This window comes from Saimiri boliviensis, chromosome 3, assembly GCF_048565385.1.
Source record: "Saimiri boliviensis isolate mSaiBol1 chromosome 3, mSaiBol1.pri, whole genome shotgun sequence".
NCBI lineage: Eukaryota > Metazoa > Chordata > Mammalia > Primates > Cebidae > Saimiri > Saimiri boliviensis.
Window position 1 is genome coordinate 105,027,839 of NC_133451.1, and position 26,642 is coordinate 105,054,480.

At 39.6% G+C, this 26,642-nt stretch overlaps 1 protein-coding gene across 38 annotated transcripts in view; it reads left to right on the top strand.

Moving 5' to 3' along the window:
• Positions 1 to 26,642, top strand: part of ANK2 (ankyrin 2) — a 699,003-nt gene that overhangs the window by 128,492 nt on the left and 543,869 nt on the right. The window lies entirely within an intron of this gene.

Below are 26,642 nucleotides of genomic sequence, written 5' to 3' on the forward strand. Positions count from 1 at the left end.
ATATATATATTTTTTTTTTTTTTTGAGACGGAGTTTCGCTCTTGTTACCCAGGCTGGAGTGCAATGACACGATCTCGGCTCACCGCAACCTCCGCCTCCTGAGTTCAGGCAATTCTCCTGCCTCAGCCTCCTGAGTAGCTGGGATTATAGGCACGCGCCACCATGCCCAGCTAATTTTTTTTTGTATTTTTAGTAGAGACGGGGTTTCACCATGTTGACCAGGATGGTCTTGATCTCTTGACCTTGTGATCCACCCGCCTTGGCCTCCCAAAGTGCTGGGAACAATATTTTTTATAGAACTAGAAAGAGCTATTCTAAAATTTACAAGGAATGAAAAAAGCCCAAATAAGCAAAGCAATCCTAAGCAAAAAGAACAAAGCTGTGGGCATCACATCTGTCCAGTGCTGAGAGTGGAGTGTTGAAGTCCTCAACTATTACTGGATTAGAGTCTATTTCTCCCTTTATATCCAGGTGCTCCAGTGTTGGGTACATATATATTTACAATTATGTTTATTATATCCTCAGGCCTAGTGCAGTGGCTGACGCCTATGATCTCAGCACTTTGGGAGGCCAAAGCAGAAGGATTGCTTTGAGAACAGGAGTTCGAAACTAGACTGGGCCACATAGTATGACCCCATCTCTTAAAAAAAAAAAAAAAAGAAAAGAAAAGAAAGAAAGAAAAGAGCAAAGGACATGGAGAGACACTTCTCAAAAGAAGACATACATGTGGCCAACAGGCATATGAAAAAAATTCTCAAAACTCATCATTAGAGAAATACAAATCAAAACCACAGTGAGATGCCATCTCATAATAGTTAGAAGGGCTGCTATTAAAAAGTCAAAAAATAACAGATGCTGGTGAGGTTGCAGAGAAAAGGGAACACTTTTACACTGCTGGTGGGAATGTAAACTAGGTCAGCCACTACGGAAAACAGTTTGAAGATTTCTTAGAGGATTTAAAACAGAGCTACACTTTGATATGGCAATCTCAGTACTGATTTTATAACCAAAGAAACATAAATTGTCCTACCGCAAAGTCATATACGCACATATGTTCATTGCTGTACTATTCACAATAGCAAAGGCATGGAATCAACCTAACTGCCCATCAACAGTGGACTGGGTAAATAAAATGTGGTCCATACACAACATGGAATACTATGTAGTCACGAAAATAATGAGATCATGTTCTTTGCAGCAATGTAGATGGAGCTGGAGGCCTGTCCTAAGCAAATTAACACAGTAACAAGAAACCAAATACCAGATGTTCTCATTTATAGGTGGAAGCTAAACGTGGAGTACAAATACACATGGGTGCAAAGAAGGAAACAGGAGGCACTGGGGCCTACTTAAAGGTGGAGTGTAAGAGGAGAGTGAAGATTGATACTTATCGATGACTATGCTTATTACCTGGGTGACAAACTAATCTATACACTGAACCCCTGTAACATGCAATTTTTTTTTTTTTGAGACAGTCTCATTCTGTCACCCAGACTAGAGTACAGTGCCACAATCTCAGGTGCCTGCAACCTCTGCCTCCCGGGATCAAGCAATTCTCCTGCCTCAGCCTCCGGAGTGGCTAGGACTACAGGCATGAACCGCCAACACCAGGCTAATTCTTGTATTTTCAGTAGAGACAGGGTTTCGCCATGTTGACCAGACTTGTCTCGAACTCCTGGCTTTAAGTGATCTGCCTGCCTCAGCCTCCCAAAGTGCTGTGATTACAGGCATGAGCCACAGCACCTGGCCTGTAAGACACAATTTACTTATATACCAAACCTGCACATGTACTTCCAAACCTAAAATAAAAGTTGGAGGAAAAAAGTAGATTTTGCATTATTTTATAGTCACAAAATTATTTTATTTTTTCTCAGGAAAGATTATTGTTTCTTCATGTTGTATACTGTATGCTTACTAAAACTTTGTTGATATGGATAAAAGCAGAGTCATTCCAATTGTTATTCGTGGAGTAGTACTGCAGAATTTTAAATACCTCATCCTGATATTGTATGATATTCAATTTCAGAATAAACTAAGTCCTGTAAGAACATTTGGCCCAGATGTTACTAAAAATAATTGTTGCTCTAAAATTTCACACAGAGAATAACATTCCATGGTCTTCTGCTGTTATGCACTGTTGCTTCATTTTTCCATTTCAGATTGAAAAGAAGAAATTTAGAAAAAATATTTTAAAAGATATATATATGTATATATATATATGTGTATATATACATATATATAGTCTTGCTTTCTAATCTCCAATATTCTGCTTTAGTTAAATCTAAATTGTAAAGGGACAACTGTATACTTGTGTTTAAGCATTCATCTGTTTAAATTATTTAGAATTTAAGTTGAAAGAGACAAATTCACCTAAAGACAGCTAGCTGGTTGCATACTGTGTGTTAGGACATGGAGCTAGGACAAGTAGGTTGGAAGGAGAGAAAGTGATCTGCAGCAACTGGATGGGAAGACTAGCTTCGTCTGGACATGGGACAGTTTGAAAGGTGGTCTTACTTTTAGTTCGATCCACAAGAGAAACAGTAAGAGGCTTAGCTGTTCTGATAGTAAAGGAAATTCCTCAGAAGTTGTACTGAAGAAAGCCTTAGAATACAGAATTATGCAAAGTTTTAAACAGAGTAAGCCAAACATGAGGTTGCGGGTAATGAGAGAAAATAATAGGCTGAAATGCCAATCTTTAGACCACAGTAGCTCTAAAATCTAGAGCACTAGAATATTGGATTGGACAGACAGCTGGCTAGAGACGTCTGATTTTAAAGATGTCAGGGCAATTTTGCAGGATAAATCTGATAGGTCAAAATTAGAGTGATTTAAGCAGTGACTACTCTCATTTACATTTAATGATTAGTTTTGAAGATACATGATGCACTCAGGTGGCTGTATACTTTTAATTTTTGAATGATTTATGTTTTAAAATACATAATAGAGTGTCCCAAATTCAAAAGGTGCAAAAGGATAAATAAGTCTTTTTTCATTCCTGGCGCTCCAGTTCTCCTCCTCAGAGACAACTGCTATTTTTAATTCCATATGTCTTCCAAGAATATTCTATGACTATATGTACATATATATAACTTTTAAAACAAAAATTGTAACATATTACATATACTATTCTGTGCCTTTTTTCATTTAACATGTCTTGAAGATTATTCTCTGTCAGTACATACGAAGTTGCCTTATGCTTTAAAGAAATGTTTTATTATGAAAAAGTTCAGACATACACAAAACTAGAATGTAAAATGGACCTCCAGGTATCCATTATCCAGTTCAATACTTATATCAATATTTTGACATTCTTACTATGCATTAGATGATATTAAAGAATTATTAACTTTGTTAGGTGAGATAGTGGCTTGGTGGTTATATTAAAAAAATGTTCTTGGAGAAGCATGTTGAAATATTTTTGACTGAAATGATAAGTTCCCTGATGTTTGAGATTCACTTTAAGATACACCAGAAGAAAAAAAGTATATGTGGAAGGAATAGCTTGAACCAAGATTGGCAAAATGTTGAAGCTAAGTGCATACAGATTTGTTATATCATTTTCTCTGCTATTGTGTATGTTAGAAAATTTCTATAATAAGAAATACATTTGCAAATCTGGTTCCATCTATAGCTCTCCCCTTTTATGGAAGTATTTAAAAATGAATCCTAGAAATTATGTAATTTTACCCATAAATACTTCTGTATGTATTCCTAATATTATAAGGACTTTAAAAAGTAACTACAAAACCATTACCACATCTCAAAAAATTAACAATAATTCTTAGTATAATCCCATATCCAGTCCATTTTTCATTTGCTCTGATTTTCTCAAAAATGTCTTTTTGCAGTTGCATTGTTTTTTAGAGTCAAATTAGGTCCACGTATGGCATCTCTTAGGTCTTTCTTGATCTTTAATAATTCTTTTCCTTTAAAAAACAAACATTTATTTCCTTGAGAAACCAGCTTATCTGTTCAGTAGAAGGCCACACCTTCTGGATTTGACTGGTTGTTTCCTCCAGGTGTGGTTCAACTTGTTCCTCTATCCATTGTATTTGAGTCTCAATTAGATTCAGGTTCAGTATATTTACCAAGACTCCTTCATAGGGGGTGCTTGCTTTGCTCTTTCTGCTGTATCACCTCAGGAGGCCCATATGTCTCATGTTTCACTTTGAATGATGCTAAGATTTAGGAGAGGATTTGGCTGGTGTCAGCCTCATCTGCCATCAACATTTCACTTGATGTTTTTGGCATGCAGTCATTATTAATGATTGAGTCCATTATTCCATTAGGGATTACAAAATGATTTTTTAATTCTTACATTCTATTTGTACTTGTTACTTGAAATTGTTCTACAAAGAAGTTTTCCTCATAACTATCTGATAAGCCTAAGTATACAGTTGGCCTATTCCTTTTAACAACCACATAGCATTTTATTGTACTATAATTTAATTGATCATCTATTATTTGAAGTATTTGCTTGTTTGTTTACATTTTAAATTGTATTTTCTCTTATACTTATGCATTTATAATGAATAGTAAACTATATAACTTTATAGTTATATTTTAATGGAATAATAATTATCAGACTTTTTCACTCTGTGTGTATGAATTTAGTATAAGAGGACAGATCTGTATATTAATTCTTCATTCATTACTTGTTTATTACATGATAATGGGCAAATTATTCTTCCTTTTTTCTTTCCTTCAGTTTATACTAAGACTCATTTTCTTAATTGATATACAGAGAATAATACCCAATTTCTGGAGAGTTTTAAGAATTAAATAAAAAAATATCAAAATGCTTGGTAAAGTGCCTCAGATAGATTAAGTGCTCAATAAAATGAACTTTCTGCTAAAATTTGAGGAATACATGGAATAGCACATGCAAATTCTATTGGATAGGGCTTAGCAAATAGATGTTCAATAAATAGTGCCACTTTTCTCCACTTCTTAATTTTTCTCCAATTTGAGCAGTAATGAAGATTCCTTTTTTTCCCTAAGCTGTTTTCAGGAGAAATAAATAAATAAACCTTTGATTCCCTGAGATTTTTGCTGTGAAAGGTAATTCTTCCGTTGGCCTTTATGGAGACTTATCTGGAATTGCTGCGGTCACAGCTTTCTATCCTGGGAGGCTGATATGGTTTGGTTTTGTGTCCCCACCCAAATCTCATCTCTAATTGTAATTCCCACGTTGTTGAAGGAGGGACCTGATGGGAGGTAATTGGATAATGGGGGCAGTTTCCCCCTATGCTGTTCTCATGATAATGAGTGAGTTCTCATGAGAGCTGAGGGTTTTAAAGTGTGGCATTTCCTTGCTCTCTCTCTCCCTCCTGCCACCTTGTGAAGAAGTTGTCTAGCTTCCCCTTCTGCCATAATTTTAAGTTTCCTGAGGCTTCCCCAGCTGTACAGAACTATGAGTCAATTAAACCTCTTTTATTTATAAATTACCCACTTTCAGGTAGCATCTTTATAGAAGTGTGAGAATGGGCTAATACAGAGAATTGGTACCAAGGTAGTGGGGCATTGCTGTAACAATAAGCTGAAAATGTGGAATTGACTTTGGAACTGGGTAACAGGCAGAGTTTGAAAGAATTTAGAGGGCTCAGAAGAAGATAGGAGGATGAGGGAAAGTGGAACTTCCTAGAGATGTGTTGAATGATTTTGGCCAAAATGCTGATAGTGATATGGGCAAGAAGTCAGCCTGAGATGAGGAACATATTGGAAACTGGGGTAAAGGTCACTCTTGCCATTCTTTAGCAAAGAGACTGGTGGCATTTTGTCCCTGCACTAAAGATCTGTGAAACTTTGAACTTGAGAGAGATGATTTAGGGTGTCTGGCAGAAGAAATTTTTCTAAGCAGCAAAGCATTCAAGAGGTGACCTGTTTTTTTCCTGAAAGTGCACAGTTATATGTGCTCACAAAAAGATAATTTGAAATTGGAACTTACGTTTAAAGGGGAAACATAGCATAAAAGTTTGGAAAATTTGTTGTCTGGCCATATGGTAGAAAAGAAAAACCCATTTTGGGGGGAGAAATTCAGGCTAGATGCATAAATTTGAGTAAGTAATGAGGAGCCAAATGTTAATCACCAAGACAATAGGGAAAATGTCTTCAAGACATGTCAGAGAACTTTGAGGCAGCCCCTCCCATCACAGGTCCAGAGGCCAAGGAGGATAAAATGGTTTCGTGGGCCAGGTCCAAGCCTACTCTGCTCTGTGCAGCCTTTGTTTTGGCCAATTTATCCCACTTGGAATGGGAATATTTACCCAATGCCTGTACCTCATTGTATCTTGGAAATAACTAACTTGCTTTTGATTTTACAGGCTCATAGGTGGAAGGGTCTTGCCTTGTTTCAGATGACACTTTAACTTGGACTTTTGAGTTAATGCTGGGATGAGTTAAGACTTTGGGGGACTGTTGGGAAGGCATGATTGGTTTCAAAATGTGAAAATGACGTGAGATTTGGGAGAAGCCAGGAGTGGAATGATATGGTTTGGCTCTGTGACCCCACCCAAATCTCATCTTGAATTATAGGTCCCACATGTTGAGGGAGGGGCCTGGTGGGAGGTGATTAGGTCATGGGGGCAGTTTCCCCTTGCTGTTCTTATGATAGTGACTGAGTGCTCATGAGACCTCATAGTTTTAAAGTGTGGCATTTCCTCATTCTCTCTCTCCTTCCTGCCACCTCGTGAAGAAAGTGCCTGCTTCCATTTCACCTTCTGCCATAATTGTAAGTTTCCCAAGGCCTCCGAAGCCATGCAGAACTGTGAGTCAATTAAACCTCTTTTATTTATAAATTATTCAGCTTTGGGTAGTATCTTTATAGCAGTGTGAGAATGAACTAATAGAGAGGCCTTGCTGCATACTGCAAACTGCCTGCTTTTCAGGCAGTCCCAATCTGGAAAGGACCCGGTGGAATGTAAATAGCACTTCATTTAATTCTGATTTGTGAAACTAGGGTGAATGTTCCTCTCATTCTTTGTCTCGGCCTTCCTACCTCATCCATGGTTTCCAATTCATTTTTAGGATTAGAAAGTTATGCTAATGGGCCAGTCACAGTGGCTCACACCTTTAATCCCAGAGCTTTGGGAGGCCAAGATGGGTGGATCACCTGAGGTCAGGAGTTCAATACCAGCCTGGCCAACATGGTGAAACCCTGGCTTTACTAAAAACACAAAAAGTTAGGTGGGTGTGGTGGCACATGCCTGTAATCCCGGCTACTCAGGAGGCTGAGGCAGGAGAATAGCTTGAACCTGGGAGGCAGAGGTTGTTGTGAGCCAAAATTGTGCCACTGCACTCCAGCCTGGGTGGCAGAGTGAGACTCCATCCTCCATGTCAAAAAAAAAAAAAAAGTTGTCCTGATAAAACTCTAAATCTGTATTACTCCCAGTACTCCGTCTAAACTCAATGTGGGAATCAAAATTAAATAGAATTATAAACAATTATTGTTTTCATGAAACAGTAATTTAGAATGAATGGCACTTGCTTTACAGTTGATATGCTAAATTATCTTTTCTAGTAACTCACAAGAGTTACTGTTTCTTCTGTGCCTTTGATATTTCAGTTTCCCATAGGTTCTTCATCTTGGTAACATCTTAGGCCTTAGCTTTAGTCTTTAACTTTCCCCTACCAAATAATGGCCAATTTTTCCTCTTTCCTCTATAGACTTCTGGCATCGTCTCTTCTGTTCCTTTCTCCCCTCCTGTAACCTTTCCCTTCTCAGAAGCACCATCTGTCCATGAAGACATTTTGCACCCCTCATTTGGTAACACTTTGTCCATGTAATGGATAAAGCTAGCCTTTCTCAGGATTATCTCATTTCTTTTTCCTATATTTCTAGGTAATAGCTGACACACACTGTACTTTCATTCACAGGTCCCAGTTTTAAAATATACAGAAGGCAGAAAGGTTAAGTGATTTGAAAATATGTGCTGAAGATAATATAGAGTCAGCACGGCAGACTGGAAAAGAACAATTGGCTCCCTGATGCTCAGGATCAGGCTTTTTTTTTTTTTTTTCAATGAAATCTGCTGAAGGAGCATACACATATTTTAGTGACAGCCTGGAAAACAAGAGACATTTTTGGTCATTCTAGTGCATTCCTTCTGTCTGTTTTGATGTAAGGTTATTATGAATATGTGCTGAGTCTTTAAAGTGTAGATGATGGCAAATATTTTGACAAATTTGAATGGTTTTCCTAACATATTAAGGTGTGGTTTGGATAAGATGAATGCTATTCTGTGTATTAATTTAGATTTGGAGCATCAAAAACTGTCAGAAAATGGCACTGCTTTTCAAATAAAAGGTGAAGTGTGAAGTGAAGGAAAAACATCAAAGAACAAGGGAGTAGCTTATTTGTTTTACAGTCATCCATGACAAGCCAGTTCAGATTTCAATGACCAGCTTTAAGGCAATAATGATCCATGTCTGCTCTTCATCCTGGGTATAGAAATTTTTGATTGAAGAATTACTTTACAAAGAATCATAGGCCAGACACAGTGGCTCACACCTGTAATCCCAGCACTTGGGAGGCTGAGGTGGGTGGATCACCTGAGGTCAGGAGTTCAAAACCAGCCTGGCTAACACGGTGAAACCCCAACTCTAGTAAAAATACAAAAATTTGCCGAGTGTGGTGGTAGGCACCTGTAATCCCAGCTACTCGGGAGGCTGGGACAAGAGAATCACTTGAACCAGGGAGGCAGAGGTTGCAGTGAGCCAAGATCATGCCACTGTACTCCAGCCTGCGCAACAAAGAGCGAAACTCTGTCTCAAAAAAAAAAAAAAAAAAAAAAGAAAAAAGAAAAAAAGAAAAGAATTACATGCAACAGTAGAAATTTTGCCTTGTGCATTTTCTGTACTGCATTCCTCCTTCAAGGAAAACCTCTCAAAATTGCCTATTTGTGCCAGGCACGGTGGCTCAAGCCTGTAATCCCAGCACTTTGGGAGGCCGAGGCAGGTGGATCATGAGGTCAAGAGATCGAGACCATCCTGGTCAACATGGTGAAACCCCGTCTCTACTAAAAATACAAAAAATTAGCTGGGCATGGTGGCGCGTGCCTGTAATCCCAGCTACTCAGGAGGCTGAGGCAGGAGAATTGCCTGAGCCCAGGAGGCAGAGGTTGCGGTGAGCCAAGATCGCGCCATTGCACTCCAGCCTGGGTAACAAGAGTGAAACTCCGTCTCAAAAAAAAAAAAAAAAAAAATCATTGCCTATTTGTAACCTTTCTTGGCCAGGTTTGCACTCTTCTGTATGTTGAGCTATGGCCTATTATTTCCACCCATGAGGGATAAATCTTTTCCCTCCTGTTGTCATTCATTCAATAGTAATTTATTAAGTAACTGCTACAAGCTAGGTCTTGTGCTATTTGCTGGAGATACAAAGATGAATAAGACATGGTCCTGGTTCCTGTCCTTCCTCTAACAGCAGGTTTTAGATCAAACATCTCTGCTTGAATGAATAGGATTTCCCAATGTGGTTTGTAGATCAACTACATATTCAGCTACTGAATCAGAATCTTGGGATGGGCTTAGGAATCTGCATTTTCATCTGATGACTCTTCTGTACTGGCCTAGGACATGGTAGGAGTGAGGTGGTTAATAGGGAGATGCAGTGATACGTGATAATACAGCTCATTCCTCAGAGAGAGCTTCCATTTGGCTTTAATATTTCTGGGAGTTTTCTCAGGCGGGGAACACTTTGCCTGGCTTGGAGTTTCCTTTGGAGGGGGCAGGCTGAAGTGCTACTGTAAATTCTGGAATGATGCAAATTCTGTTCAGAAAATCAGTTCTGGATCAAGGGACGGATTCTGGGTTAGGTGGGGAGTGCTGGATGGGGGGATAAGGGCCAAGGACTTATATACCCAGAGGGTCCATAATGTAGCCCCTGGGGTGTCCAAAGAGGAAAAATATAGCTGACAATTAATACCATTAGGATTCATGTAGGGAGGGAAGAATGCAAAGGTAAAACAATGAGAATTTATATATATATATATATATATATATATATATATATATATATATATATATATACACACACACACACAATGTCTTAGATGCCTAGGTGCTATGCTAAGCACTTTACATAAATTGATTCACTCAATCCTAACAATAATCCTGTGAGGTAGGTCTAGTACTACCATCCTCATTCGACAGATAAGGAAACAGAGAAGTTATTTGCTCAGTCATCCAGCAGAGGCCAGGATTTCAACCCAGGGAGTGTGATGCAGAATGTGAGCTCATTCAGCTGCCTCTCAGAAGCATCATCATTTAAAATGCAGAAAGTACAGTGGGGTTTAAACTCACACTTTCTACTGTTATACTTGAGTATCTGTATCTTTCAGCTTTTCACTGTAATAATACCCTCCCTTCCCCATAGGCTACACAAAGAACCCTTCTGGAAGTCCTGACAACTGCCCTCATAAATGACTTCAGGGCTGACTTCTGTTTTAGAGAGGAAATTACACCCTTCTTTCTGTTGTTACCTTGTAATCTAGATGCATGTGAAAAGCCCCTTTTCAGCAGATCTGGTCCTTCTGTGCCTGAAGCGAAGACTGGATGCATTATAGAGACAAAGCCACAACATCTTAGCCTTTAAGCAAGTGTGTGTTATACGAGGAAACTCACAGTGCGTATTTAGAAGGCTGAACAACTTTTCAGTTTCTTTAAAAAATTTTTTATTTCAGCTTGGGTATCTGAAGGCTTTTATCTTGTATGTTCAGTAAATATGGGTCATTAATAACAAGTTTAAAACATGTTAACAAGGGAAAATACATTTGAGGTGAGACTCAGCTTCCAACAGGAAGAGTTACTTGACTTGAGTTCTTTTCAGGAGCTATGTAACATTATGACGTGTTGAAATGATGATAGACATCTGACTTGCAAACAGATCTGAAGGTATATTGAATCAGAAGGAAACCTGTGAACTGTGAGGTGGCTCTCTCTTATTCTGTAGAATGAAGAGTGAGAGGCTGCCATTTCTTGGAAATTATTCCCAAACAGCCTTACAAGTTGAGCTTTAGCCTGGCTTCCTTGTTTGGACAATTACACCCACAAGACATTATCTTACTGACCAAACCATTCTTTGGGATAGGTTTGCTCTGTAAACTCTTATTCTTTCATTCAGCAAACACCCTTGCCTAGCTGTGTCCGCACTTGTAGCCCTACCACAGGGTAAAGTTATTTCTAGCTATGGACAGATACATGAAGTTCTCACAGGTCAGGAATGACTGTAGACCCCACTGAAAATCCGAAAACAAATTATTTTTATTAATTTAAAGTAATTATTTTTCCATTAAAAGTAATATATGCTTCTTTTTAAACAAATCTAATAGAAGAAGATGTGTTTGAAGAGGTGAATGATCCTTATCCCAAACTCTTTTCTTTTTCTTTTCTTTTTTTGAGTCAGAGTCTCTCACCGTGCCAGGCTGGAGTGCGGTGGTGTGATGTTGGCTCATTGCAACCTCTACCTCCCAGGTTCAAGCAATTCTCCTGCATCAACCTTCCAAGTAGCTGGGGTTACAGGCACCTGCCACCACGCCTGGCTAATTTTTGTATTTTTCATAGAGATGGGGGGGTTTCACCATGTTGGTCAGGCTGGTCTCGAACTCCTGACCTCAGGTGATCTGCCCACCTTGGCCTCCCAAGTGCTGGGATTATGGATGTGAGCCACCACGCCCGGCCCAAATTATTTTCTTTTTTTCGTTTCTTTTCTTTTCTTTTTCTTTTTCTTTTTCTTTTTTTTGAGACAGAGTTTCGCTCTTGTTACCCAGGCTGGAGTGCAATGACGCGATCTCAGCTTACTGCAACCTCCGCCTCCTGGGTTCAGGCAATTCTCCTTTCTCAGCCTCCTGAGTAGCTGGGATTACAGGCACGCGCCACCATGCCCAGCTAACTTTTTGTATTTTTAGTAGAGATGGGGTTTTACCATGTTGACCAGGATGGTCTCGATCTCTTGACCTCGTGATCCACCCTCCTTGGCCTCCCAAAGTGCTGGGATTACAGGCTTGAGCCACTGCGCCCAGCTCCAAATTATTTTCAATGCTGATAAATACCTGATGCTTCTCTTGTAATAACATTTTTGCTGAGGAAAGCAACAGTTTAAACCTCTGCGAAATAGAGTAATGATTCATAAGAGTTATTCCTTTACCTTAATTCAGTGGCTCCCAACCTTTTCGGCACCAGGGACGGGTTTCATGGAAGACAGTTTTTCCATGGACTAGGGGGCAGAGAATGGCTTTGAGATGAAATTGTTCCACCTCAGATCATCAGGCATTAGTTAGAGATTCTCATAAGGCAACCTAGATCCTTCGAATGTTCAGTACACAGTAGGGTTTGTGCTCCTATGAGAATTTAATGCTGCCACTGATCTGACAGGAGGTGGAACTCAGGCCTAAAACTCGCTGGCCCATGGACCACTAACCTCCTGCTGTGTGGCCCAGTTCCTACTGGACCAGGGAATGGGGGCTGGCAACCCCTGCCTTAATCTATTTAGCAATTCTATTAGTTTCCTGTTGCTGCTGTAATAAAGTTCTATTTAAGACAACACGCATTTATTATCTTACAATGTAGAGCTCGGAAGTCCCACGTGGGTTTCACTAGGCTGCAACTGAGGTGCCCGCAGGGCTGTGAGCTCTCTGAAGGCTCTAGGGAGAATCTGTTTTCTTGCCTTTTCCTCTAGTTGCCTGGGGATAAGCATCTTCAAAGTGCATCATTCCACCTTTGGTTCTGTTATCACATCACCTTCTCCCTCTTTGACTCTTGCCTTTCCCATATAAGGAGACTTGTATTACATTGGGTCCACCTGGATAATCCAGGATGACCCCCTCATCTCAAAATGCTTAATTTAATCACATATACAAAGTCCCTTTTGCCATATAAAATGACATTTATGGGTTCCAGGGATTAGGATGTGGATGTGGCATTATTTAGCCTTCACAGAGATGTACAACTCAGATTTGCTAAAAGATTTTGTGTAGAAGAAACTTACATTAAATTAGCAATTTTCCCTCAACTCTCTTTTTCTGGTTTCATCGAAAATACCCAAAGCTCCATTAAGATTTCACATTTGATTTATCTGAGAACTCCCAACAGCGGTATGAAGAGGTAGAACAACATTTTCCAAATGGAAACTCTAGTGGCCTGGCCCATGCAATGTTAAGAGATGTTCTATGTTAAAAAGTGTTCTCTGATTTAGATAAGATTAAAAAACATTTCATGCGTCATCCCACCCCCCTTCATTGTTAATACACGTTAGTTTACGGGAAAGGTACTGATAATTCTTTTTATTTTTTGTGGTTCCCAAGTGCATTTTAAAATGAAATATTTTTTCTTTTTCTCTCTTTTTTAGAATGTTTATTGATCATAGGCCGGGCGCGGTGGCGCAAGCCTGTAATCCCAGCACTTTGGGAGGCCGAGGCGGGTGGATCACGAGGTCAAGAGATCGAGACCATCCTGGTCAACATGGTGAAACCCTGTCTCTACTAAAAATACAAAAAATTAGCTGGGCATGGTGGCGCATGCTTGTAATCCCAGCTACTCAGGAGGCTGAGGCAGGAGAATTGCCTGAACCCAGGAGGCGGAGGTTGCGGTGAGCTGAGACTGTGCCATTGCACTCCAGCCTGGGTAACAAGAGGGAAACTCCGTCTCAAAAAAAAAAAAAAAAAAAAAAAAAAAAGAATGTTTATTGATCACCTCAAGCAATACCAATGTATTATGTTTGAGAAATATTACCCCTCATGTATTATCGTTTTTCATTCTAAAACTTAATGTTACCCCCAAAAATAAATAAAAAAAAGGCATATTAAAGCTGATTCTAAGTATCTTCTAAATGACAGCTCTCCTAGTTAATCTTCCTTCTACCTATGCAGAACTTAGGTTTTTTTTGAGTTTAAAACAATTGACTCTCAAAACCTAATACTATGAAAACCTGGTTTCTGTAAATAAATACTTCAAATAATATTATATGCCTACAACAATATTGTGCTAGACAACACAAAATTGTTCTGAAAAATAAGGTAATCTTTTGAATGTTTTTCAAGATGTGTGGAAAAATTTACTGTGGTGAATAGTATCTCAGAATCACAGGACTGGAATATATCTTGAAAAGTTGTATTCACTATTTCCCTATTTTGAGAAGGTAAAGTGTTCAGAATGGTACTTACTAACTGACATGATTCACCTGACGGCTCCCGACAATGGTGTGAAGAGGGCCTTAGCCTTCTCTCCTAGGTTCATGACTACCCTTAGCATAGGTTGGCAATGCAATCTTTGCCAGATAAGACTTTCCTTGCACCTTTTTTCCTTTCTTATGACAATGATTATATTTTATTATACATTATTACTTACATGTTATGGCTTATTTGCCCGAAGTAAAGCACTTGAGGCCAAGGGCCATAATTGTACCCCTCATGAGGCCTGGCTTTTCCCTTAGCAGGAACTGTGCCAATGTTTGCAAATGAGTGACTTAGGATGGAAATTTTAGCAATATCAGGTGTGTACTTCAACTATCCATCAGTTGATCCATCCATTTACACTTTTTTTTTTACTTAAAATTTGAGAAACTCAAATATATTTAGAACAAGGAGAAAGCTAAATCAAAATAGATAAAATAACTAAGGCAAAAGAAAGACAAGATTCAGAAAGTAAAATGGATTTAGGAGTGAGCCTAGTTCTTATAAATATATGCCATAAAATATTATGCATTTGTAGGGGGAGGACATTGTTTGGTGTCAACCTTACTAGAACCAGTGAAGAAAGCAATTGGTTATTTGATTTTTAGTATCCATCCATAAAATTATGATGTCAGTTGCTCACACAAATCATAGCTATTCCTGGAACCAGGATCAATGAGAAATTCCTCTCATGGGATATCAGAAGGAGTTTGCTGTGTAATATAAGGAATAACATAATAATGTATTTAACTCATCTTTACATCAAGCACAGCAGTGCATTTCAGAGGGAAATTTCTTTTTTTTTTATATATTTTTTTTATTTTTTATTTTTATTTTATTTATTTATTTTTTATTGCATTTTAGGTTTTGGGGTACATGTGATGAACATGCAAGATTGTTGCATAGGTACACACATGGCAGTGTGCTTTGCTGCCTTCCGTCCCCTCACCTGTATCTGTCATTTCTCCCCATGCTATCTCTTCCCACCTCCCCACCCCACGCCCCTCCCCCATTTCACCCCAACGGACCCCAGTGTGTAGTGCTCCCCTCCCTGTGTCCATGTGTTCTCATTGTTCAACACCCGCCTATGAGCGAGAATATACGGTGTTTGATTTTCTGCTCTTGTGTCAGTTTGCTGAGAATGATGGTTTCCAGGTTCATCCATGTCTCTATAAAGGACGTGAACTCATCGTTTTTGATGGCTGCATAATATTCCATGGTGTATATGTACCACATTTTCCCTATCCAGTCTATCATCGTTGGGCATTTGGGTTGGTTCCAGGTCTTTGCTATTGTAAACAGTGCTGCAATGAACATTCGTGTGCACGTGTCCTTGTAGTAGAATGATTTATAATCCTTTGGATATATACCCAGTAATGGGATTGCTGGGTCAAATGGGATTTCTATTTTTAGGTCCTTGAGGAATCGCCACACTGTCTTCCACAATGGTTGAATTAATTTACATTCCCACCAACAGTGTAAAAGTGTTCCTATTTCTCCACATCCTCTCCAGCATCTGTTGTTTCCCGATTTTTTAATGATCGCCATTCTAACTGGTGTGAGATGGTATCTCAATGTGGTTTTGATTTGCATTTCTCTGATGACCAGTGATGATGAGCATTTTTTCATATGTTTGTCGGCCTCCTGTATGTCTTCTTTTGTAAAGTATCTGTTCATATCCTTTGCCCATTTTTGAATGGGCTTGTTTGTTTTTTTCTTGTAGATCTGCTTTAGTTCTTTGTAAATTCTGGATATCAGCCCCTTGTCAGATGGGTAGACTGCAAAAATTTTTTCCCATTCTGTTGGTTGCCGATTCACTCTACTGACTGTTACTTTTGCTGTGCAGAAGCTGTGGAGTTTGATTAGGTCCCATTTGTCTATTTTGGCTTTTGTTGCCATTGCTTTTGGTGTTTTGGTCATGAAGTCCTTGCCTACACCTATGTCCTGAATGGTTTTGCCTAGATTTTCTTCTAAGGTTTTTATGGTATTAGGTCTGATGTTTAAGTCTTTAATCCATCTGGAGTTAATTTTGGTGTAAGGTGTCAGGAAGGGGTCCTGTTTCTGCTTTCTGCACATGGCTAGCCAGTTTTCCCAACACCATTTATTAAACAGGGAGTTCTTTCCCCATTGCTTGTTTTTGTCAGGTTTGTCGAAGATCAGATGGTTGTGGGTATGTTGTATTTCCTCTGAGGCCTCTGTTCTGTTCCATTGGTCTATATCTCTGTTTTGGTACCAGTACCATGCTGTTTTGATTACTGTAGCCTTGTATTATAGTTTGAAGTCCGGTAGTGTGATGCCTCCCGCTTTGTTCTTTTTGCTTAGAATTGACTTGGCTATGCGGGCTCTCTTTTGGTTCCATATGAAGTTTAAGGTGTTTTTTTCCAGTTCTGTGAAGAAGGTCATTGGTAGCTTGATGGGAATAGCATTGGATCTGTAAATTACTTTGGGCAGTATGGCCATTTTCACGATGTTGATTCTTCCTAACCATGAACATGGAATGTTTCTCCATCTGTTTGTATCCTCTCTTACTTCGTTGAGCAATGGCTTGTAGTTCTCCTTGAAGAGGTCCTTTACGTTCCTTGTTAGTTGTATTCCTAGGTACTTTATTCTCTTTGTAGCAATTGTGAATGGCAGTTCGTTCTTGATTTGGCTCTCTTGAAGTCTATTACTGGTGTGTAGGAATGCTTGTGATTTTTGCACGTTGATTTTGTATCCTGAGACTTTGCTGAAGTTGTTTATCAGTTTCAGGAGATTTTGGGCTGAGATGATGGGGTCTTCCAGATATACAATCATGTCATCTGCAAATAGAGACAATTTGATTTCCTCCTTTCCAATTTGGATACCCTTTATTTCTTTTTCTTGCCTGATTGCTCTGGCTAGAACTTCCAGTACTATATTGAATAGGAGTGGTGAGAGAGGGCATCCTTGTCTAGTGCCAGATTTCAAAGGGAATGCTTCCAGTTTTTGCCCATTCAGTAAGATATTGGCTGTTGGTTTGTCATAGATAGCTTTTATTGTTTTGAGATACGTTCCGTCAATACCTAGTTTATTGAGGGTTTTTAGCATAAAGGGTTGTTGAATTTTGTCAAAAGCCTTCTCTGCATCAATCGAGATAATCATGTGGTTTTTGTCTTTGGTTCTGTTTATATGGTGAATTACGTTTATGGACTTGCGTATGTTGAACCAGCCTTGCATCCCCGGGATGAATCCTACTTGATAATGGTGAATGAGCTTTTTGATATGCTGTTGCAATCGGTTTGCCAGTATTTTATTGAAGATTTTTGCATCTATGTTCATCATGGATATTGGCCTGAAATTTTCTTTTCTTGTTGAGTCTCTGCCGGGTTTTGGTATCAGGATGATGTTTGTCTCGTAAAATGATTTGGGAAGGATTCCCTCTTTTTGGATTGTCTGGAATAGTTTCAGAAGGAATGGTATCAGCTCCTCCTTGTATGTCTGGTAGAATTCAGCTGTGAACCCATCTGGACCTGGGCTTTTTTTGGGTGGTAGGCTGTTTATTGCTGCCTCAACTTCAGACCATGTTATTGGTCTATTCAGGGTTTTGGCTTCTTCCAGGTTTAGGCTTGGGAGGTTGCAGGTGTCCAGGAATTTATCCATTTCTTCCAGGTTTACTAGTTTATGTGCATAGAGTTGTTTGTAATAATCTCTGATGATGGCTTGGATTTCTGTGGAATCTGTGGTGATATCACCTTTATCGTTTTTTATTGCATCAATTTGGTTATTCTCTCTTTTCTTTTTTGTTAATCTGGCTAGTGGTCTGTCTATTTTGTTGATCTTTTCAAAAAACCAGCTCCTGGATTTATTGATTTTTTGAAGAGTTTTTTGTGTCTCTATTTCCTTCAGTTCTGCTCTGATCTTAGTTATTTCCTGTCTTCTGCTAGGTTTTGAGTTTTTTTGATCTTGCTCCTCTAGCTCTTTCAATTTTGATGATAGGGTGTCAATTTTAGATCTCTCCTTTCTTCTCATGTGGGCACTCATTGCTATATATTTTCCTCTAGAGACTGCTTTAAATGTGTCCCAGAGATTCTGGTATGTTGTGTCTTCGTTCTCATTGGTTTCGAAGAACATCTTTATTTCTGCCTTCATTTCATTGTTTATCCAGTCAACATTCAAGAGCAAGTTGTTCAGTTTCCATGAAGCTGTGCGGTTCTGAGTTAGTTTCTGCATTCTGAGTTCTAACTTGATTGCACTGTGGTCTGAGAGACTGTTTGTTATGATTTCTGTTCTTTTGCATTTGCTGAGGAGTGATTTATTGCCAATTATGTGGTCAATTTTAGAGTAGGTGTGATGTGGTGCTGAGAAGAATGTATATTCTGTGGATTTGGGGTGTAGAGTTCTGTAAATGTCTATTAGGTTTGCTTGTTCCAGGTCTGTATTCAGGTCCTGGATATCCTTGTTGATTTTCTGTCTGGTTGATCTGTCTAATATTGACAATGGGGTGTTAAAGTCTCCCACTATTATTGTGTGGGAGTCTAAGTCTCTTTGTAAGTCATTAAGAACTTGCCTTATGTATCTGGGTGCTCCTGTATTGGGTGCATATATATTTAGGATCGTTAACTCTTCTTGTTGCAGTGATCCTTTTACCATTATGTAATGTCCTTCTTTGTCTCTTTTGATCTTTGTTGCTTTAAAGTCTATTTTATCAGAGATGAGAATTGCAACTCCTGCCTTTTTTTGCTCTCCATTTGCTTGGTAGATCTTCCTCCATCCCTTTATTTTGAGCCTTTGTGTATCCTTGCATGTAAGATGGGTTTCCTGGATACAGCACACTGATGGGTTTTGGCTTTTTATCCAATTTGCCAGTCTGTGTCTTTTGATTGGGGCATTTAGTCCATTGACATTTAGGGATAGTATTGTTATGTGTGAATTTGATGCTGTCATTTTGATGCTACCTGGCTGTTTTGTTGGTTAGTTGATGCAGATTCTTGATTGTGTTGATGCTCTTTTACCATTTGGTGTGTTTTTGGAGTGGCTGGTACTGGTTGTTCCTTTATATGTGTAGAGCCTCTTTCAGGAGTTCTTGTAGAGCAGGTTTGGTGGTGATGAAATCTCTGAGTACTTGCTTGTTCACAAAGGATTTTATTTTTCCTTCACTTATGAAGCTTAGTTTGGCTGGATAGGAGATTCTGGGTTGAAAGTTCTTTTCTTTAAGGATGTTGAATATTGGCCCCCAGTCTCTTCTGCAGCTGTAGAAAGGAGTAGACATTGATTCATAAAATCCTACTATATGCTAACAAAATTGCAAAACAGTTATCAAATCTTTTTATTTTGGCAAAATCTGTACTTAAAATATGAGCATAAAATTTCAATAGTGAGTAAAGGAATGTGGAGTAATGCAACATATATTGCCTAATTATTAGAATAAATAAATTGTAACTAACTAGTATAATCAATTTTCCGAGGTTAGGGCTCAAATATTGATGAACTTTATGTAGTTAGATGTTTTTTGCCTGTATTTATAACTTCAGAATGCAGCAAATAGGACTAGTTATTAAACAACAGGGACAAAGTTGGTTAAATATAGAATAGAGTTCTTCCATAGGCTGCAAGTTAAGTTCCTTTTTAGCAGAAGGAAACTGACTCTAGTGAGATTTCATAGAAACCGATTATTCCAGAAAATGATGACCTAAGAGGAAGATGTGAGACTAGAAACCAGTTAATGAAGGGCAGGCATCTGGAGCCCTCTCCTAGGGATGGGAAAGTTGAATGGAAGTGTTTTAACTGCAGGGATGTGATAGATGGAAATCGTGTGTCTTCTGGGAAATTAACTGCCATTCACTTCCCTTCCTCTGTGTCTGTGTGGGTTTAACATTGCCATCATGTGGTACTACCAATGTTAGTTTGGAAATACCTGTCAACGTAAAAATATTTACTAAAAACGAGTTTGCAGAAATGTAGATTCTCAAGTGGTTTATAATCTTGGTGATTTTCTTGGGATGTTGTCTTCATGTTGGTGGTTCCAGGGTAGGATCAAAACTTACCTTGACCTCCTTCCTTATTTCAGGTGTTGTGACTGATGGGTGTGCCCAGCCAGATACAGGACAGTAAATACGTCCTCTTATTTGATTTCTAATTCTGTTGAGTTACCATGGCTTTACTTTGCCCCACACTTAGGAATTTGGACAAACCTGAGTACAAAATCATAAGCCTGACCCTCGAGATGTTTTTCTCCATTTCTTCTTACTTCTTGAAGCAGTAGTCTTTCCCAAAGTGAGTCTGCTTATTTCCTTCCTGTTAAGTTTTTTTCATTTTGTTTTCTTTTCTTTTTTCTTTCTTTCTTATTTTTTTGAGGTAGGGTCTCACTTTGCCACTCAGGCTGGAGTGCAGTGGCACAATTATGGCTCACTGCAGCCTCGCTGACTCAGGGGTTCCTCCCACCTCAGCCTCCTAAGTAGCTGGGATTACAAGCATCCCACCATACCTGGCTAATTACTTTTTGTAGTTTTTGTAGAGACAGGGTTTTGCTACCTTGTCCAGGTAGTCTCCAACTCTGGGCTCAAGTGGTCTGGCCTCGTTAGCCTCCCAAAGTGCTAGAATTACTGGTATGAGCCACCACGCCCAGCCCTATGAACTTTTAATAGGTCATTCCTCCACCCTACTGCTTCATTGACATTGTTCTGGCCAAAGTCATGAAATTCACTGGCTTCTTTTTAACGTCCATCTTAGTTTCCTTCTGCCCCATTTTATATTTCCAAATGGGTCTTCCTTTTTGAAGCACTCCTCTTCTTTCTCTTGATCTCTTTTGTCTCTGTGTCTATCCTTTCCTGTCTCATCAAAGTGCCTCTTCTCACCTTTTAGAGCTTGGTTGTTTATTATTGTGCTTTTAAGTTTCCTTTCTTCTTTTCCTGGGCAATGTCATCCATCCTCACATTTCAATATATGTCAATGATCCCTGCATCGGTCAGAGTGAGGCTAAGCTGCTGTAACAAAAAGGTAGATGGGTCATTTTGTCCATGGGGTCATCAAAGAACTCAGTTTTCATCTCTCTTATTGCTCTGCCATCCCTTAATGTATTATCCTTATCTGCAAAATTCAGAGTAGTTCAACAGCACGTCCGGGTTCCAATATCCAGGAAGCGAAGATCAAGACTTCCCTCCTGAGGAAATGGTAAAGAACTTGTACACAACAGTTCTGCTGAAATTACATCGATGATAATGTAATTACATGGCCATATGTAGCTTCAAGAGAGGCTGGGCAATAAGTGGCCACATACTTTGTAAAAGCTGTGAGTATGATAACTTCAAGGAAGAAGAGGAGAAGGGATACAGGGACAAAATGATTGTTCTCTAGTCAAATGCCTTCAGCCTCCACTCACTGATGCTCCAGGTCCACAGATCGGGCTGCTTTGTGATGTCTTCCATGTGTCCTGTGGACACTGCAGACTCAGCATATCAAAACAAAACAAAAACTCAACTGATCGTTTTCTTCTAAGTTTGCTGCTCCTATCACTTTCTCTGTCTCAGTGATATCATAACTCAGTTGTTCAAACTAGAAATCTCAGTCATTCTTGATTGTTCTTTACATCTTACTCTCCACAGCAGATACTGAGTTCTATTTAATGCTTGAATCTACCCTACTACCACTGTCTATGTCTATCTAGAACCTAAAAACACTCTATCTTGTATTATCTCAGAAACTGGCCTTCAGCCCAAAACTTGTTTCCTTAGGTGACCTGTCCTCTACAGCTACCATATTTGTCTTTCTAAAATGCATATGGGATGATCTCATTTTGAAGCATCTGTAATGACCTTCCATTTGCCACTGTGGATCTTCTTTAAGTATGATTTTTAGAAATTGACCTCCTTTTCCCCCTTAAAATAAATCCTATCCAAACCCCTTTAATATAGATATAAAAAAAAATAAATGCAGAACTTCTCGTAAGGCATTATCCTTAGAGGGTAGTTTGAACATTGCTGCCTACAGAATTATAATTTAGGTTACTTGCTAGTAATTAGAAGGCCCATCACAGTCTAGCCCTAGCTGACTTCCCCAAACTTACCTGTAGCCAGAATTCTCATCCTCTTCCCTGCTCTAGTCACATGGCATTGCTTGCTTCTCTCACACATGGCTGGCACTTGTGAGTCTGTTTGTTCCTATTTTCTCAGTCACAAAGCGGTGTGTGCTTATCATTCACTGAGTACACAGTGACTCACCTAAAAGAGCATGAGATTTGGAGCGAGGTAGACCTGGATTAAGAGCTCATCTCTGCCTTAGTTTCCTCATCAGAAAAATACATTTTTTTATTTTATTTTATTTATTTATTTGAGATGGAGTCTCACTCTGTCACCCAGGCTGGAGTGCAGTGGTGCACGCTCCGGTCACTGCAGCCTCCGCCTCTTAGGTTCAAGTGATTGTCCTGCCTCAACCTTCTGAGTAGCTGGGATTACCAGCACACGCCATGATGCCCAGCTAATTTTTTCTATTTTTAGTAGAGACAGGATTTCACCATGTTGGCCAGGCTGGTCTCAAACTCCTGACCTCAGGTGATCCACCGGGCTTGGCCTCCCAAAGTGCTGGGATTACAGGTGTGAGCACCACCAACCAGAAAAATGGATTTAAAAAGAGAATCACATAAAGTACCGAGTGCCGGGAACTCTTGACCAGCAAGAGGGTTCCAACCTGAATGGGGAGTGCACAGGAAGAAAAAGAGGACAGGATAGCGGGGTCAGGAGGGATGAGGAAAAACCTCACCAAATTTATTTCTCAAGGCTTAGAATATATACATTTTCAGGATCTGATTGACGTCATGGTAAGGGGAAATCAAGCAGCTAAATCATCAATGCTATACAATAAATTGACAGCTAAGCAATGAGTGGTTATAATAATATCTTTGGTGCTCATAAGCAAGTTTCCGTAGCAAAAAATACTGTTCCTCATGACTGAGGGCCCTCTGATTTCATCCATCTGGTTATCTTTTAACTAGATGCTCCTTTTTTCTTTGTCCCTGACTTCCCTATCTCGACTTCCCTCTGCCTGGGGCTCTGCTTCTGGGCTCAACCTCCCATATACTGGATACCTGCTTCGAAGTTCTCACACGGGAGGGCTCCCAACAACCGAGGCCATAGTAGAGCTTCAAAGTGTCAGTTCCTTCCTTTTCCTTCTGAAACATCACTTCTATCCGTAATTTTTTTTGTGTGAGTAGAGCAAGAACAAATAGTTTTCTCCAATTTGTGTTTTTACAGCATTTTATAATGCTTCTATCATATAAATTTTATCCTTATATTTATTTATGTTTTTAATTTGTCTCACCAGCTGGACTCTGAGCACCTTGAAGGTAGGAGTCTTGACTTACTCACTTTTAATCCTTAGTGCCTAGTAAAAATAAACATGGAGTAAGTGCCCATTAAATTGAATTGCATTGAATTGAATTGAAATAAATTAAAGTAGAAAAATAAAGGTCAATCAATTTCCTTATCTTTGACTCACCTTCCCCAAAAGACCGGAATAAGAGTTTGATGAATGTGCGAGTGCTGTTTTGTAATAGAAAGGAACAGTCTTCTGATTCTGAACCTAAATAGCAACTGCTGGGCTGTGAAACAATCTGCAAAATTGCATTTATCCTGCAGTGTTTTGTTTTGGCATCAGTGGGATAGAATGTAGTTTCATAGTCCATGTTCATTGAACCATGTAAGGGATTTACAGGAGCATCTGTATGGAGGCCAGAGTTAAAGTGGGGCACTGTCCCAAAAAAGTGACATGTAAGACAAATTGATGTATTCAAGCATTCAGAATTGACAACATAATCTACTATTTTTATAAAGGACATTTTGGCAGTAGGTGTAGGGTGTGTATCTATGTGACAAAACCAAGCTTAATATCCACTCCCCTCAATCCTCTTACAAATACCTCTTCTTTAAATTTATATATATATATATATATATATTTTTTTTTTTTCTTTTTTTTTTTTGAGGTGGAGTTTCGCTCTTGTTACCCAGGCTAGAGTGCAATGGCGCGACCTCGGCTCACCGCAGCCTCCGCCTCCTGGGTTCAAGCAATTCTCCTGCCTCAGCCTCCTGAGTAGCTGGGATTACAGGCACGTGCCGCCATGCCCAGCTACTTTTTTGTATTTTTAGTAGAGACGGGGTTTCACCATGTTGACCAGGATGGTCTCGATCTCTTGACCTCATGATCCACCCGCCTCGGCCTCCCAAAGTGCTGGGATTACAGGCTTGAGCCACCGCACCCGGCTAAATTTATATTTCTTTTAATAACATTACCAGTTTTTATGTTATTCAAGTTTCCAAGTTTGAAATCTTGAAATCATCTTTATTTTTCTCATGTTCACTTCAATTAATGGTTGTCTAAGCCCAATCAATTCTATAGTAGTTTTCACATTCTTTCTCTCCCCCAGCTCTCTTCACTGCGCACACCTGGTTTTATTACTCCTTTCTGGATTTCTATTTCTCCTTCTTCTTCGATATCTCTTATCTGAGGAGGCTTGTTAATATGCTGCCTCTAGTTTATAGTTTTTAAAGAAAATTAACGTGTGTCTAGTCATAGTTCTGTTCAGAATACATAGTTTCCTCATCGCTGTCCAAAAATGTCTAAATTTCTCTAAGATCCATCTTTAACTTACCTTTCCAGCTTCATCTTTTGTTCCGTTCTTCTAATCCTTATACAGATTTGATAGTTTAGTCAAACAGGGTTGTGATGGTTAATTTTACCTGTCAACCTGAGTGAGCTAAGGGATGCTCGGATAGCTGGTGAACATTATTTTTGGGTGAACATTATTTCTACTCAGCCTACCGATTCAAGTGCTAACCTCTTTTAGAAACACCCTCACAGACACACCCAGAGTAAAGATCTGCCGTCACCAATATGGGCAGGCATCCTCCAATCTGGTGAGGACAAAAAGATGGAGGAGGGGTGAATTCTCTTCTTGAACTGGGACATCTATCTTCTCCTATCCTTGCACATCAGAGCTCCTGGTTCTTGGGCCTTTGGGTTCCATGATTTATACCAGTGGATCTCTCACCCCCACTTTCATTCTCAGGCCTTCAGCCTCAGACTGAGAGTTACACTATTAACTCCCCTGTTTCTCAGGCCTTTGACTTGGACTCAAGGGTATCAATTTGCAGATGGGCACAATGATGGGACTTCGTGAACCCTGTAATCATGTGAACCAGTTTCCGTAAGAAATTTCATCTATTGGCTGGGCGCAGTGGCTCAAGCTTGTAATCCCAGCACTTTGGGAGGCCGAGGTGGGCAGATCATGAGGTCAAGAGATCGAGACCATCCTGGCCAACATGGTGAAACCCAGTCTCTACTAAAAATACAAAAATTAGCTAGGTGTGGTGGCATGCACCTGTATAGTCCCAGTTACTCGGGAGGCTGAGGCAGGAGAATTTCTCAAACCTGGGAGGCGGAGGTTGCAGTGAGCTGAGATTGTGCCACTGCACTCCAGCCTGGTGCCTGGTGACAGAGTGAGACTGTCTCAAAAAAAAAAAAAAGAAGAAAGAAAGAAAGAAAGAAATTTCATCTGTCTGTCTATCTATCTATCTATCTGTCTATCTATGTCTATTCATCCATCCACCCATCCACCCATTCATCTATCTATCCCTTGTAGTAGTTCTGTTTCTCTGGAAAACCCTGACTAGTACACGGGTTAAGAGTTGTTGTTGTTGTTGTTTTTCTTTTTTTCACAGTGCCTCCAGTTTTTTGACATTGCCTGTGTTAGTCTTTTTGCTTGGGATGCACGAGAATGCTTTAGTGACTCTTTGGTCATTCATCTCACCGCCCTTTTCTGCTCATTTCTTTACATTCATCCTTAGGAAATGTAGTTTCAACTCTGACGTATATGTTGATACTTCTGAAATCAGCAACACTGTGTATGATTTCCTTACTTAAAAGATATTACTGAGGTTTTAGAAAACCAATAAATAGCACTTGTCCTCCATACCTGAGGTCGGAAGCAGCTGAGGGATAAACTAGGAGTAAGACAGATGAAGACCAAAATGCTGTCTTCATTAATAACAGAGCTGAATTGGCCGGGCGCGGTGGCTCAAGCCTGTAATCCCAGCACTTTGGGAGGCCGAGGCGGGTGGATCACGAGGTCGAAAGATCGAGACCATCCTGGTCAACATGGTGAAACCCCGTCTCTACTAAAAATACAATAAAACTAGCTGGGCGTGGTGGCGCGTGCCTGTAATCCCAGCTACTTAGGAGGCTGAGGCAGGAGAATTGCCTGAGACCAGGAGGCGGAGGTTGCGGTGAGCCGAGATCGTGCCATTGCACTCCAGCCTGGGTAACAAGAGCGAAACTCCGTCTCAAAAAACAAACAAACAAACAAAAAAAACAGAGCTGAAACCAGAAAATGTGGCTTAAGGTTGTGGAAACTGGACTTCCTAATACCGAATCTCAAATTAGATAGGCCACTTTGAGACTTAAGGAAGGTGGGGGTAGAACAGAATGCACTCCTTGTTAATAATTGCCATCCAATGATAATGAGGAGAG